This window comes from Oncorhynchus nerka, linkage group LG14 (assembly GCF_034236695.1).
Source record: "Oncorhynchus nerka isolate Pitt River linkage group LG14, Oner_Uvic_2.0, whole genome shotgun sequence".
NCBI lineage: Eukaryota > Metazoa > Chordata > Actinopteri > Salmoniformes > Salmonidae > Oncorhynchus > Oncorhynchus nerka.
The window spans coordinates 25,147,932-25,164,130 of NC_088409.1; the positions used below are offsets into that span (position 1 = coordinate 25,147,932).

Below are 16,199 nucleotides of genomic sequence, written 5' to 3' on the forward strand. Positions count from 1 at the left end.
TGTGTGTGTGTGTGTGTGTGTGTGTGTGTGTGTGTGTGGACTCACCAGGTGCACTAGGTCCAGGGAGAAGATGTGTATACTACAGGTGACAGTAGAGAGAGTACAGATGATGGTAGAGAGAATACTCAGACCACAAGCACTGAACAACAGGTCCTGGAGCAGAGAAGAGGACACTCAGACCACAAGCACTGAACAACAGGTCCTGGAGCAGAGAAGAAGACACTCAGACAACAAGCACTGAACAACAGGTCCTGGAACAGAGAAGAGGACACTAAGACCACAAGCACTGAACAACAGGTCCTGGAACAGAGAAGAAGACACTCAGACCACAAGCACTGAACAACAGGTCCTGGAACAGAGGAGTGGAGATCAGCACATAACACACAGATCCTGGAACAGAGGAGGGGAGATCAGCACGTAACACATACTCTCAGAGAATATAGATGCCACACACTGCCATTAAACACACGCACTGAGCTGTCATAAAACACACACACTGAGCTGCCATTAAACACACACACTGAGCTGTCATAAAACACACACACTAAGCTGTCATAAAACACACACACTGAGCTGCCATTAAACACACACACTGAGCTGTCATAAAACACACACACTAAGCTGTCATAAAACACACACACTGAGCTGTCATGAAACACACACACTAAGCTGTCATAAAACACACACACTAAGCTGTCATAAAACACACACACTGAGCTGTCATAAAACACACGCACTGAGCTGTCATAAAACACACACACTAAGCTGTCATAAAACACACACACTAAGCTGTCATAAAACACACACACTAAGCAGTCATAAAACACACACACTGAGCTGTCATGAAACACACACACTAAGCTGTCATAAAACACACACACTGAGCTGTCATAAAACACACACACTGAGCTGTCATAAAACACACGCACTGATATGTCATGAAACACACACACTGAGCTGTCATAAAACACACACACTGAGCTGTCATAAAACACACACACTGAGCTGTCATAAAACACACAGACTGAGCTGTCATGAAACACACACACTGAGCTGTCATAAAACACACACACACTGAGCTGTCATTAAACACACACACTGAGCTGTCATAAAACACACACACACTGAGCTGCCATTAAACACACACACTGAGCTGTCATAAAACACACACACACACTAAGCTGCCATTAAACACACACACTGAGCTGTCATTAAACACACACACACTGAGCTGTCATTAAACACACACACACACACACTGAGCTGTCATAAAACACACACACACACTGAGCTGTCATAAAACACACACACACTAAGCTGTCATAAAACACACACACTGAGCTGTCATAAAACACACACACACACTGAGCTATCATTAAACACACACACATTGAGCTGTCATTAAACACACACACACACTGAGCTGTCATTAAACACACACACACACACACACACACTGAGCTGTCATTAAACACACACACACTGAGCTGTCATAAAACACACACACACACACTGAGCTGCCATAAAACACACACACACTGAGCTGTCATTAAACACACACACACTGAGCTGTCATTAAACACACACACACACTGAGCTGTCATAAAACACACACACACACACACACACACACACACACACACTGCACACACACACACACACACACTGAGCTGTCATAAAACACACACACACTGGGCTGTCATTAAACACACACACACGCACACACACACACACACACACACACACACACACACACACACACTGAGCTGTCATAAAACACACACACACTGAGCTGTCATTAAACAGACACACACTGAGATGTCATAAAACAAACACACACTGAGCTGTCATTAAACACACACACTAAGCTGTCATAAAACACACACACTAAGCTGTCATAAAACACACACACTGAGCTGCCATTAAACACACACACTGAGCTGTCATAAAACACACACACTAAGCTGTCATAAAACACACACACTGAGCTGTCATGAAACACACACACTAAGCTGTCATAAAACACACACACTAAGCTGTCATAAAACACACACACTGAGCTGTCATAAAACACACGCACTGAGCTGTCATAAAACACACACACTAAGCTGTCATAAAACACACACACTAAGCTGTCATAAAACACACACACTGAGCTGTCATGAAACACACACACTAAGCTGTCATAAAACACACACACTGAGCTGTCATAAAACACACGCACTGAGCTGTCATAAAACACACACACTGAGCTGTCATAAAACACACAGACTGAGCTGTCATGAAACACACACACTGAGCTGTCATAAAACACACACACACTGAGCTGTCATTAAACACACACACTGAGCTGTCATAAAACACACACACTGAGCTGTCATAAAACACACACACACTGAGCTGCCATTAAACACACACACTGAGCTGTCATAAAACACACACACACTGAGCTGTCATAAAACACACAGACTGAGCTGTCATGAAACACACACACTGAGCTGTCATAAAACACACACACACTGAGCTGTCATTAAACACACACACTGAGCTGTCATAAAACACACACACTGAGCTGTCATAAAACACACACACACTGAGCTGCCATTAAACACACACACTGAGCTGTCATAAAACACACACACTGAGCTGCCATTAAACACACACACTGAGCTGTCATTAAACACACACACACTGAGCTGTCATTAAACACACACACACACACTGAGCTGTCATAAAACACACACACACAGCTGTCATAAAACACACACACACTAAGCTGTCATAAAACACACACACTGAGCTGTCATAAAACACACACACACACACACACACACTGAGCTATCATTAAACACACACACACTGAGCTGTCATTAAACACACACACACTGAGCTGTCATTAAACACACACACACACACACACACTGAGCTGTCATTAAACACACACACACACTGAGCTGTCATAAAACACACACACACACACACACACACACACACACACACACACACACACTGAGCTGTCATAAAACACACACACACTGAGCTGTCATTAAACACACACACACTGAGCTGTCATTAAACACACACACACACTGAGCTGTCATAAAACACACACACACACACACACACACACACACACACACTGAGCTGTCATTAAACACACACACACTGGGCTGTCATTAAACACACACACACACACACACACACACACACACACACTGAGCTGTCATAAAACACACACACACTGAGCTGTCATTAAACAGACACACACACTGAGCTGTCATAAAACACACACACTGAGCTGTCATAAAACACACACACACTGAGCTGTCATAAAACACACACACTGAGCTGTCATTAAACACACACACTGAGCTGTCATAAAACACACACACTGAGCTGTCATAAAACACACACACACTGAGCTGCCATTAAACACACACACTGAGCTGTCATAAAACACACACACACACACACACTGAGCTGTCATAAAACACACACACTGAGCTGTCATTAAACACACACACTGAGCACACACACACTGAGCTGTCATAAAACACACACACACACTGAGCTGTCATAAAACACACACACACTGAGCTGTCATAAAACACACACACACTGAGCTGTCATAAAACACACACACACTGAGCTGTCATTAAACACACACACACTGAGCTGTCATAAAACACACACACACTGAGCTGCCATTAAACACACACACTGAGCTGTCATTAAACACACACACACTGAGCTGTCATAAACACACACACACACACTGAGCTGTCATAAAACACACACACACACTGAGCTGTCATTAAACACACACACACTGAGCTGTCATAAAACACACACACTGAGCTGTCATAAAACACACACACACTGAGCTGTCATTAAACACACACACTGAGCTGTCATTAAACACACACACACTGAGCTGTCATTAAACACACACACACACTGAGCTGTCATTAAACACACACACACACTGAGCTGTCATTAAACACACACACACACACACACACACACACACACACACTGAGCTGTCATAAAACACACACACACACTGAGCTGTCATAAAACACACACACACACACACACACACACACACACACATAAAACACACACACACTGAGCTGTCATAAAACACACACACTGAGCTGTCATTAAACACACACACACTGAGCTGTCATTAAACACACACACACTGAGCTGTCATAAACACACACACACACTGTCATTAAAACACACACACACACACACACTGAGCTGTCATAAAACACACACACACTGAGCTGCATTAAACACACACTGAGCTGTCATAAAACACACTGAGCTGTCATAAAACACACAGACTGAGCTGTCACACACACTGAGCTGTCATAAAACACACACACACTGAGCTGTCATTAAACACACACACTGAGCTGTCATAAAACACACACACTGAGCTGTCATAAAACACACACACACTGAGCTGTCATTAAACACACACACACTGTCATAAAACACACACACACTAAGCTGCCATTAAACACACACACTGAGCTGTCATTAAACACACACACACTAAGCTGTCATTAAAACACACACACACTGAGCTGTCATAAAACACACACACTGGCTGTCATAAAACACACACACACACACACACACAGCTGTCATAAACACACACACACTGGGCTGTCATTAAACACACACACTGAGCTGTCATTAAACACACACACACTGAGCTGTCATAAACACACACACACTGAGCTGTCATTAAACACACACACTGAGCTGTCATAAAACACACAGACTGAGCTGTCATGAAACACACACACTGAGCTGTCATAAAACACACACACTGAGCTGTCATTAACACACACTGAGCTGTCATAAAACACACACACTGAGCTGTCATAAAACACACACACACACTGAGCTGTCATTAAACACACACACTGAGCTGTCATAAAACACACACACACTGAGCTGTCATAAAACACACAGACTGAGCTGTCATGAAACACACACACTGAGCTGTCATAAAACACACACACACTGAGCTGTCATTAAACACACACACTGAGCTGTCATAAAACACACACACACTGAGCTGCCATTAAACACACACACTGAGCTGTCATAAAACACACACACACTAAGCTGCCATTAAACACACACACTGAGCTGTCATTAAACACACACACACTGAGCTGTCATTAAACACACACACACACACTGAGCTGTCATAAAACACACACACACACTGAGCTGTCATAAAACACACACACACTAAGCTGTCATAAAACACACACACTGAGCTGTCATAAAACACACACACACACTGAGCTATCATTAAACACACACACACTGAGCTGTCATTAAACACACACACACTGAGCTGTCATTAAACACACACACACACACACACACTGAGCTGTCATTAAACACACACACACTGAGCTGTCATAAAACACACACACACACACACACACACAGACTGAGCTGCCATAAAACACACACACACTGAGCTGTCATTAAACACACACACACACTGAGCTGTCATTAAACACACACACACACTGAGCTGTCATAAACACACACACACACTGAGCTGTCATAAAACACACACACACACACACACACACACACACACTGTCATAAAACACACACTGAGCTGTCATAAAACACACACACACTGAGCTGTCATTAAACACACACACTGAGCTGTCATTAAACACACACACACTGAGCTGTCATAAAACACACACACACTGAGCTGTCATTAAACACACACACACTGAGCTGTCATTAAACACACACACACTGAGCTGTCATAAAACACACACACTGAGCTGTCATTAAACACACACACACTGAGCTGTCATAAAACACACACACACTGAGCTGTCATAAAACACACACACTGAGCTGTCATAAAACACACACACTGAGCTGTCATAAAACACACACACACTGAGCTGTCATAAAACACACACACTGAGCTGTCATAAAACACACACACTGAGCTGTCATAAAACACACACACTGAGCTGTCATAAAACACACACACTGAGCTGTCATTAAACACACACACTGAGCTGTCATAAAACACACACACTGAGCTGTCATAAAACACACACACTGAGCTGTCATAAACACACACACTGAGCTGTCATAAAACACACACACTGAGCTGTCATAAAAACACACACACTGAGCTGTCATAAACACACACACACTGAGCTGTCATAAAACACACACACTGAGCTGTCATAAAACACACACACTGAGCTGTCATAAAACACACACACACTGAGCTGTCATTAAACACACACACTGAGCTGTCATTAAACACACACACACTGAGCTGTCATTAAAACACACACACACACACTGAGCTGTCATAAAACACACACACACACTGAGCTGTCATAAAACACACACACACTGAGCTGTCATTAAACACACACACACACTGAGCTGTCATAAAACACACACACTGAGCTGTCATTAAACACACACACTGAGCTGTCATAAACACACACACACTGAGCTGTCATAAAACACACACACACACTGAGCTGTCATAAAACACACACACACACTGAGCTGTCATAAAACACACACACACTGAGCTGTCATAAAACACAAACACACACACTGAGCTGTCATAAACACACACACACTGAGCTGTCATAAACACACACACACACTGAGCTGTCATTAAACACACACACACTGAGCTGTCATTAAACACACACACACTGAGCTGTCATAAAACACACACACACTGAGCTGTCATAAAACACACACACACTGAGCTGCCATAAAACACACACTGAGCTGTCATAAAACACACACACACTGACACACTGAGCTGTCATAAAACACACACACTGAGCTGTCATAAAACACACACACTGAGCTGTCATAAAACACAGACACACTGAGCTGTCATTAAACACACACACACACTGAGCTGTCATAAAACACACACACACTGACCTGTCATAAAACACACACACTGAGCTGTCATAAAACACACACACTGAGCTGTCATAAAACACACACACACTGAGCTGTCATTAAACACACACACTGAGCTGTCATTAAACACACACACACTAAGCTGTCATTAAACACACACACACTGAGCTGTCATAAAACACACACACACACACACACACATAAAACACACACACACACACACACACACACACACACACTGAGCTGTCATAAAACACACACACACTGGGCTGTCATTAAACACACACACACTGAGCTGTCATTAAACACACACACACACACACACACTGAGCTGTCATAAAACACACACACACTGAGCTGTCATTAAACAGACACACACACTGAGCTGTCATAAAACACACAGACTGAGCTGTCATGAAACACACACACTGAGCTGTCATAAAACACACACACACACACACACTGAGCTGTCATTAAACACACACACTGAGCTGTCATAAAACACACACTGAGCTGTCATAAAACACACACACACTGAGCTGCCATTAAACACACACACTGAGCTGTCATAAAACACACACACACTGAGCTGTCATAAAACACACAGACTGAGCTGTCATGAAACACACACACTGAGCTGTCATAAAACACACACACACTGAGCTGTCATTAAACACACACACTGAGCTGTCATAAAACACACACACACTGAGCTGCCATTAAACACACACACTGAGCTGTCATAAAACACACACACACTGAGCTGTCATAAAACACACACACTGAGCTGTCATTAAAACACACACACTGAGCTGTCATTAAACACACACACACACTGAGCTGTCATAAACACACACACACTGAGCTGTCATAAAACACACACACACTAAGCTGTCATAAAACACACACACTGAGCTGTCATAAAACACACACACACACTGAGCTGTCATTAAACACACACACACTGAGCTGTCATTAAACACACACACACTGAGCTGTCATAAACACACACACACACACACACACTGAGCTGTCATAAAACACACACACACTGAGCTGTCATAAACACACACACACACACACAACACACACAGACTGAGCTGCCATAAAACACACACACACTGAGCTGTCATTAAACACACACACACTGAGCTGTCATTAAACACACACACACTGTCATACAAACACACACACACACACAGCTGTCATAAACACACACACACTGAGCTGTCATAAAACACACACACACACACTGTCATAAACACACACACACACTGAGCTGTCATAAACACACACACACACTGAGCTGTCATTAAACAGACACACACACTGAGCTGTCATTAAACACACACACTGAGCTGTCATTAAACACACACACACTGAGATGTCATAAAACAAACACACACTGAGCTGTCATTAAACACACACACTAAGCTGTCATAAAACACACACACTAAGCTGTCATAAAACACACACACTGAGCTGTCATTAAACACACACACTGAGCTGTCATAAAACACACACACTGAGCTGTCATAAAACACACGCACTGAGCTGTCATAAAACACACACACTAAGCTGTCATAAAACACACACACTAAGCTGTCATAAAACACACACACTGAGCTGTCATAAAACACACACACTGAGCTGTCATAAAACACACACACTGAGCTGTCATAAAACACACACACTGAGCTGTCATAAAACACACGCACTGAGCTGTCATGAAACACACACACTGAGCTGTCATAAAACACACACACTGAGCTGTCATAAAACACACACACTGAGCTGTCATAAAACACACAGACTGAGCTGTCATGAAACACACACACTGAGCTGTCATAAAACACACACACACTGAGCTGTCATTAAACACACACACTGAGCTGTCATAAAACACACACACTGAGCTGTCATAAAACACACACACACTGAGCTGCCATTAAACACACACACTGAGCTGTCATTAAACACACACACACTGAGCTGTCATTAAACACACACACACACACTGAGCTGTCATAAAACACACACACACACTGAGCTGTCATAAAACACACACACACTAAGCTGTCATAAAACACACACACTGAGCTGTCATAAAACACACACACACACTGAGCTATCATTAAACACACACACACTGAGCTGTCATTAAACACACACACACTGAGCTGTCTTTAAACACACACACACTGAGCTGTCATTAAACACACACACACACACTGAGCTGTCATAAAACACACACACACACTGAGCTGTCATAAAACACTCACACACTAAGCTGTCATAAAACACACACACTGAGCTGTCATAAAACACACACACACACTGAGCTATCATTAAACACACACACACTGAGCTGTCATTAAACACACACACACACTGAGCTGTCATTAAACACACACACACACACACACACACTGAGCTGTCATTAAACACACACACACTGAGCTGTCATAAAACACACACACACACACACACACACACACACACTGAGCTGCCATAAAACACACACACACTGAGCTGTCATTAAACACACAGACACTGAGCTGTCATTACACACACACACACACTGAGCTGTCATAAAACATACACACTGAGCTGTCATTAAACACACACACACTGAGCTGTCATTAAACACACACACACACACTGAGCTGTCATAAAACACACACACACACTGAGCTGTCATAAAACACACACACACTAAGCTGTCATAAAACACACACACTGAGCTGTCATAAAACATACACACTGAGCTGTCATTAAACACACACACACTGAGCTGTCATTAAACACACACACACACACTGAGCTGTCATAAAACACACACACACACTGAGCTGTCATAAAACACACACACACTAAGCTGTCATAAAACACACACACTGAGCTGTCATAAAACACACACACACACTGAGCTATCATTAAACACACACACACTGAGCTGTCATTAAACACACACACACTGAGCTGTCATTAAACACACACACACTGAGATGTCATAAAACAAACACACACTGAGCTGTCATGAAACACACACAGTGAGCTGCCTTTAAACACACACACACTGAGCTATCATTAAACACACACACACACACACTGAGCTGTCATAAAACATACACACTGAGCTGTCATTAAACACACACACACTGAGCTGTCATTAAACACACACACACACACTGAGCTGTCATAAAACACACACACACACTGAGCTGTCATAAAACACACACACACTAAGCTGTCATAAAACACACACACTGAGCTGTCATAAAACACACACACACACTGAGCTATCATTAAACACACACACACTGAGCTGTCATTAAACACACACACACTGAGCTGTCATTAAACACACACACACACTGAGCTGTCATTAAACACACACACACACACTGAGCTGTCATTAAACACACACACACTGAGCTGTCATAAAACACACACACACACACACACACACACACACACACTGAGCTGCCATAAAACACACACACACTGAGCTGTCATTAAACACACACACACTGAGCTGTCATTAAACACACACACTCAGCTGTCATTAAACACACACTGAGCTGTCATAAAACACACACACACTGAGCTGTCATTAAACACACACACACTGAGCTGTCATAAAACACACACACACACACACACACACACACACACACACACACACACTGAGCTGCCATAAAACACACACACACTGAGCTGTCATTAAACACACACACACTGAGCTGTCATTAAACACACACACTCAGCTGTCATTAAACACACACTGAGCTGTCATAAAACACACACACACTGAGCTGTCATTAAACACACACACACTGGGCTGTCATTAAACACACACACACGCACACACACACACACACACACACATACACACACACACTGAGCTGTCATAAAACACACACACACTGAGATGTCATAAAACAAACACACACTGAGCTGTCATTAAACACACACACTGAGCTGTCATAAAACACACACACACACTGAGCTATCATTAAACACACACACACACTGAGCTGTCATTAAACACACACACACTGAGCTGTCATTAAACACACACACACTGAGCTGTCATTAAACACACACACACACACACACGGAGCTGTCATTAAACACACACACACTGAGCTGTCATAAAACACACACACACAAACACACACACACACTGAGCTGTCATTAAACACACACACACTGAGCTGTCATAAACACACACACACACACACACACACACACACACACACACACACACACACACACACACACACGCACACTGAGCTGTCATAAAACACACACACACACTGAGATGTCATAAAACAAACACACACTGAGCTGTCATTAAACACACACACTAAGCTGTCATAAAACACACACACAGAGCTGTCATGAAACACACACACTGAGCTGTCATTAAACACACACACACTGAGCTATCATTAAACACACACACACACACACACTGAGCTGTCATAAAACATACACACTGAGCTGTCATTAAACACACACACACTGAGCTGTCATTAAACACACACACACACACTGAGCTGTCATAAAACACACACACACACTGAGCTGTCATAAAACACACACACACTAAGCTGTCATAAAACACACACACTGAGCTGTCATAAAACACACACACACACTGAGCTATCATTAAACACACACACACTGAGCTGTCATTAAACACACACACACTGAGCTGTCATTAAACACACACACACACTGAGCTGTGATTAAACACACACACCCACACACTGAGCTGTCATTAAACACACACACACACTGAGCTATCATTAAACACACACACACTGAGCTGTCATTAAACACACACACACACTGAGCTGTCATTAAACACACACACACACACACACTGAGCTGTCATTAAACACACACACACTGAGCTGTCATAAAACACACACACACACACACACACATAGCTGCCATAAAACACACACACACTGAGCTGTCATTAAACACACACACACTGAGCTGTCATTAAACACACACACACACTGAGCTGTCATAAAACACACACACACACACACACACACACACACACACACACACACACACACACACTGAGCTGTCATTAAACACACACACACTGAGCTGTCATTAAACACACACACTCAGCTGTCATTAAACACACACTGAGCTGTCATTAAAGACACACTGAGCTGTCATAAAACACACACACACTGAGCTGTCATTAAACACACACACACTGGGCTGTCATTAAACACACACACACACACACACACACACACACACACACACACACACACACACACTGAGCTGTCATAAAACACACACACACTGAGCTGTCATTAAACAGACACACACACTGAGCTGTCATTAAACACACACACTGAGCTGTCATTAAACACACACACACTGAGATGTCATAAAACAAACACACACTGAGCTGTCATTAAACACACACACACACACTGAGCTATCATTAAACACACACACACTGAGCTGTCATTAAACACACACACACTGAGCTGTCATTAAACACACACACACTGAGCTGTCATTAAACACACACACTGAGCTGTCATAAAACACACACACACTGAGCTGTCATTAAACACACACACACTGAGCTGTCATAAAACACACACACTGAGCTGTCATAAAACACACACACTGAGCTGCCATTAAACACACACACTGAGCTGTCATAAAACACACACACACTGAGCTGTCATAAAACACACAGACTGAGCTGTCATGAAACACACACACTGAGCTGTCATAAAACACACACACTGAGCTGCCATTAAACACACACACTGAGCTGTCATAAACACACACACACTAAGCTGCCATTAAACACACACTGAGCTGTCATTAAACACACACACACTGAGCTGTCATTAAACACACACACACACACTGAGCTGTCATAAAACACACACACACACTGAGCTGTCATAAAACACACACACACTAAGCTGTCATAAAACACACACACTGAGCTGTCATAAAACACACACACACACTGAGCTATCATTAAACACACACACACTGAGCTGTCATTAAACACACACACACACTGAGCTGTCATTAAACACACACACACACACACACACTGAGCTGTCATTAAACACACACACACTGAGCTGTCATAAAACACACACACACACACACACACACACACACACACACTGAGCTGCCATAAAACACACACACACTGAGCTGTCATTAAACACACACACACTGAGCTGTCATTAAACACACACACACTGAGCTGTCATAAAACACACACACACACACACACACACACACACACACACACACACACTGAGCTGTCATAAAACACACACACACTGGGCTGTCATTAAACACACACACACGCACACACACACTGAGCTGTCATAAAACACACACACACTGAGCTGTCATTAAACAGACACACACACTGAGCTGTCATAAAACACACAGACTGAGCTGTCATGAAACACACACACTGAGCTGTCATAAAACACACACACTGAGCTGTCATTAAACACACACACTGAGCTGTCATAAAACACACACACTGAGCTGTCATAAACACACACACTGAGCTGTCATAAAACACACACACTGAGCTGTCATAAAACACACAGACTGAGCTGTCATGAAACACACACACTGAGCTGTCATAAAACACACACACTGAGCTGTCATAAAAACACACACACTGAGCTGTCATTAAACACACACACTGAGCTGTCATAAAACACACACTGAGCTGTCATAAAACACACACACACTGAGCTGCCATTAAACACACACACTGAGCTGTCATAAACACACACACACTGAGCTGCATTAAACACACACACTGAGCTGTCATTAAACACACACACACTGAGCTGTCATAAACACACACACACTGAGCTGCCATTAAACACACACACTGAGCTGTCATAAAACACACACACTAAGCTGCCATTAAACACACACACTGAGCTGTCATTAAACACACACACACTGAGCTGTCATTAAACACACACACACACACTGAGCTGTCATAAAACACACACACACACTGAGCTGTCATAAAACACACACACACTAAGCTGTCATAAAACACACACACTGAGCTGTCATAAAACACACACACTGAGCTATCATTAAACACACACACACTGAGCTGTCATTAAACACACACACACACTGAGCTGTCATTAAACACACACACTGAGCTGTCATAAAACACACACACACACACACACACACACACAACACACACACACACACACACACACACACACACACTGAGCTGTCATAAAACACACACACACTGGGCTGTCATTAAACACACACACACGCACACACACACACACACACACACACACTGAGCTGTCATAAAACACACACACACTGAGCTGTCATTAAACAGACACACACACTGAGCTGTCATAAAACACAGACTGAGCTGTCATGAAACACACACACTGAGCTGTCATAAAACACACACACACTGAGCTGTCATTAAACACACACACTGAGCTGTCATAAAACACACACACTGAGCTGTCATAAACACACACACACTGAGCTGCCATTAAACACACACACTGAGCTGTCATAAAACACACACACACTGAGCTGTCATAAAACACACAGACTGAGCTGTCATGAAAAACACACACACTGAGCTGTCATAAAACACACACACACTGAGCTGTCATTAAACACACACACTGAGCTGTCATTAAACACACACACACTGAGCTGTCATTAAACACACACACACACTGAGCTGTGATTAAACACACACACACTGGGCTGTCATTAAACACACACACACACACACACACACACACACACACACACACACACACACACACACACACACACTGAGCTGTCATAAAACACACACACACTGAGCTGTCATTAAACAGACACACACACTGAGCTGTCATTAAACACACACACTGAGCTGTCATTAAACACACACACACTGAGATGTCATAAAACAAACACACACTGAGCTGTCATTAAACACACACACACACACTGAGCTATCATTAAACACACACACACTGAGCTGTCATTAAACACACACACACTGAGCTGTCATTAAACACACACACACTGAGCTGTCATTAAACACACACACTGAGCTGTCATAAAACACACACACTGAGCTGTCATTAAACACACACACTGAGCTGTCATAAAACACACACACTGAGCTGTCATAAAACACACACACACTGAGCTGCCATTAAACACACACACTGAGCTGTCATAAAACACACACACTGAGCTGTCATAAAACACACAGACTGAGCTGTCATGAAACACACACACTGAGCTGTCATAAAACACACACACACTGAGCTGTCATTAAACACACACACTGAGCTGTCATAAAACACACACACTGAGCTGTCATAAAACACACACACACTGAGCTGCCATTAAACACACACACTGAGCTGTCATAAAACACACACACACTGAGCTGTCATTAAACACACACACTGAGCTGTCATTAAACACACACACACTGAGCTGTCATTAAACACACACACACACACTGAGCTGTCATAAAACACACACACACACTGAGCTGTCATAAAACACACACACACTAAGCTGTCATAAAACACACACACTGAGCTGTCATAAAACACACACACACACTGAGCTATCATTAAACACACACACACTGAGCTGTCATTAAACACACACACACTGAGCTGTCATTAAACACACACACACACACACACACTGAGCTGTCATTAAACACACACACACTGAGCTGTCATAAAACACACACACACACACACACACACACACACACTGAGCTGCCATAAAACACACACACACTGAGCTGTCATTAAACACACACACACTGAGCTGTCATTAAACACACACACACACTGAGCTGTCATAAAACACACACACACACACACACACACACACACACACACACACACTGAGCTGTCATAAAACACACACACACTGGGCTGTCATTAAACACACACACACACACACACACACACACACACACACTGAGCTGTCATAAAACACACACACACTGAGCTGTCATTAAACAGACACACACACTGAGCTGTCATAAACACAGACTGAGCTGTCATGAAACACACACACTGAGCTGTCATAAAACACACACACACTGAGCTGTCATTAAACACACACACTGAGCTGTCATAAAACACACACACTGAGCT

General features: G+C 42.9%; 1 pseudogene; it reads right to left on the minus strand.

Annotated features, from left to right (window-relative positions):
- The window catches only part of LOC115123126 (protein ENTREP3-like), a 72,112-nt pseudogene that overhangs the window by 21,849 nt on the left and 34,064 nt on the right, over window positions 1-16,199 (minus strand).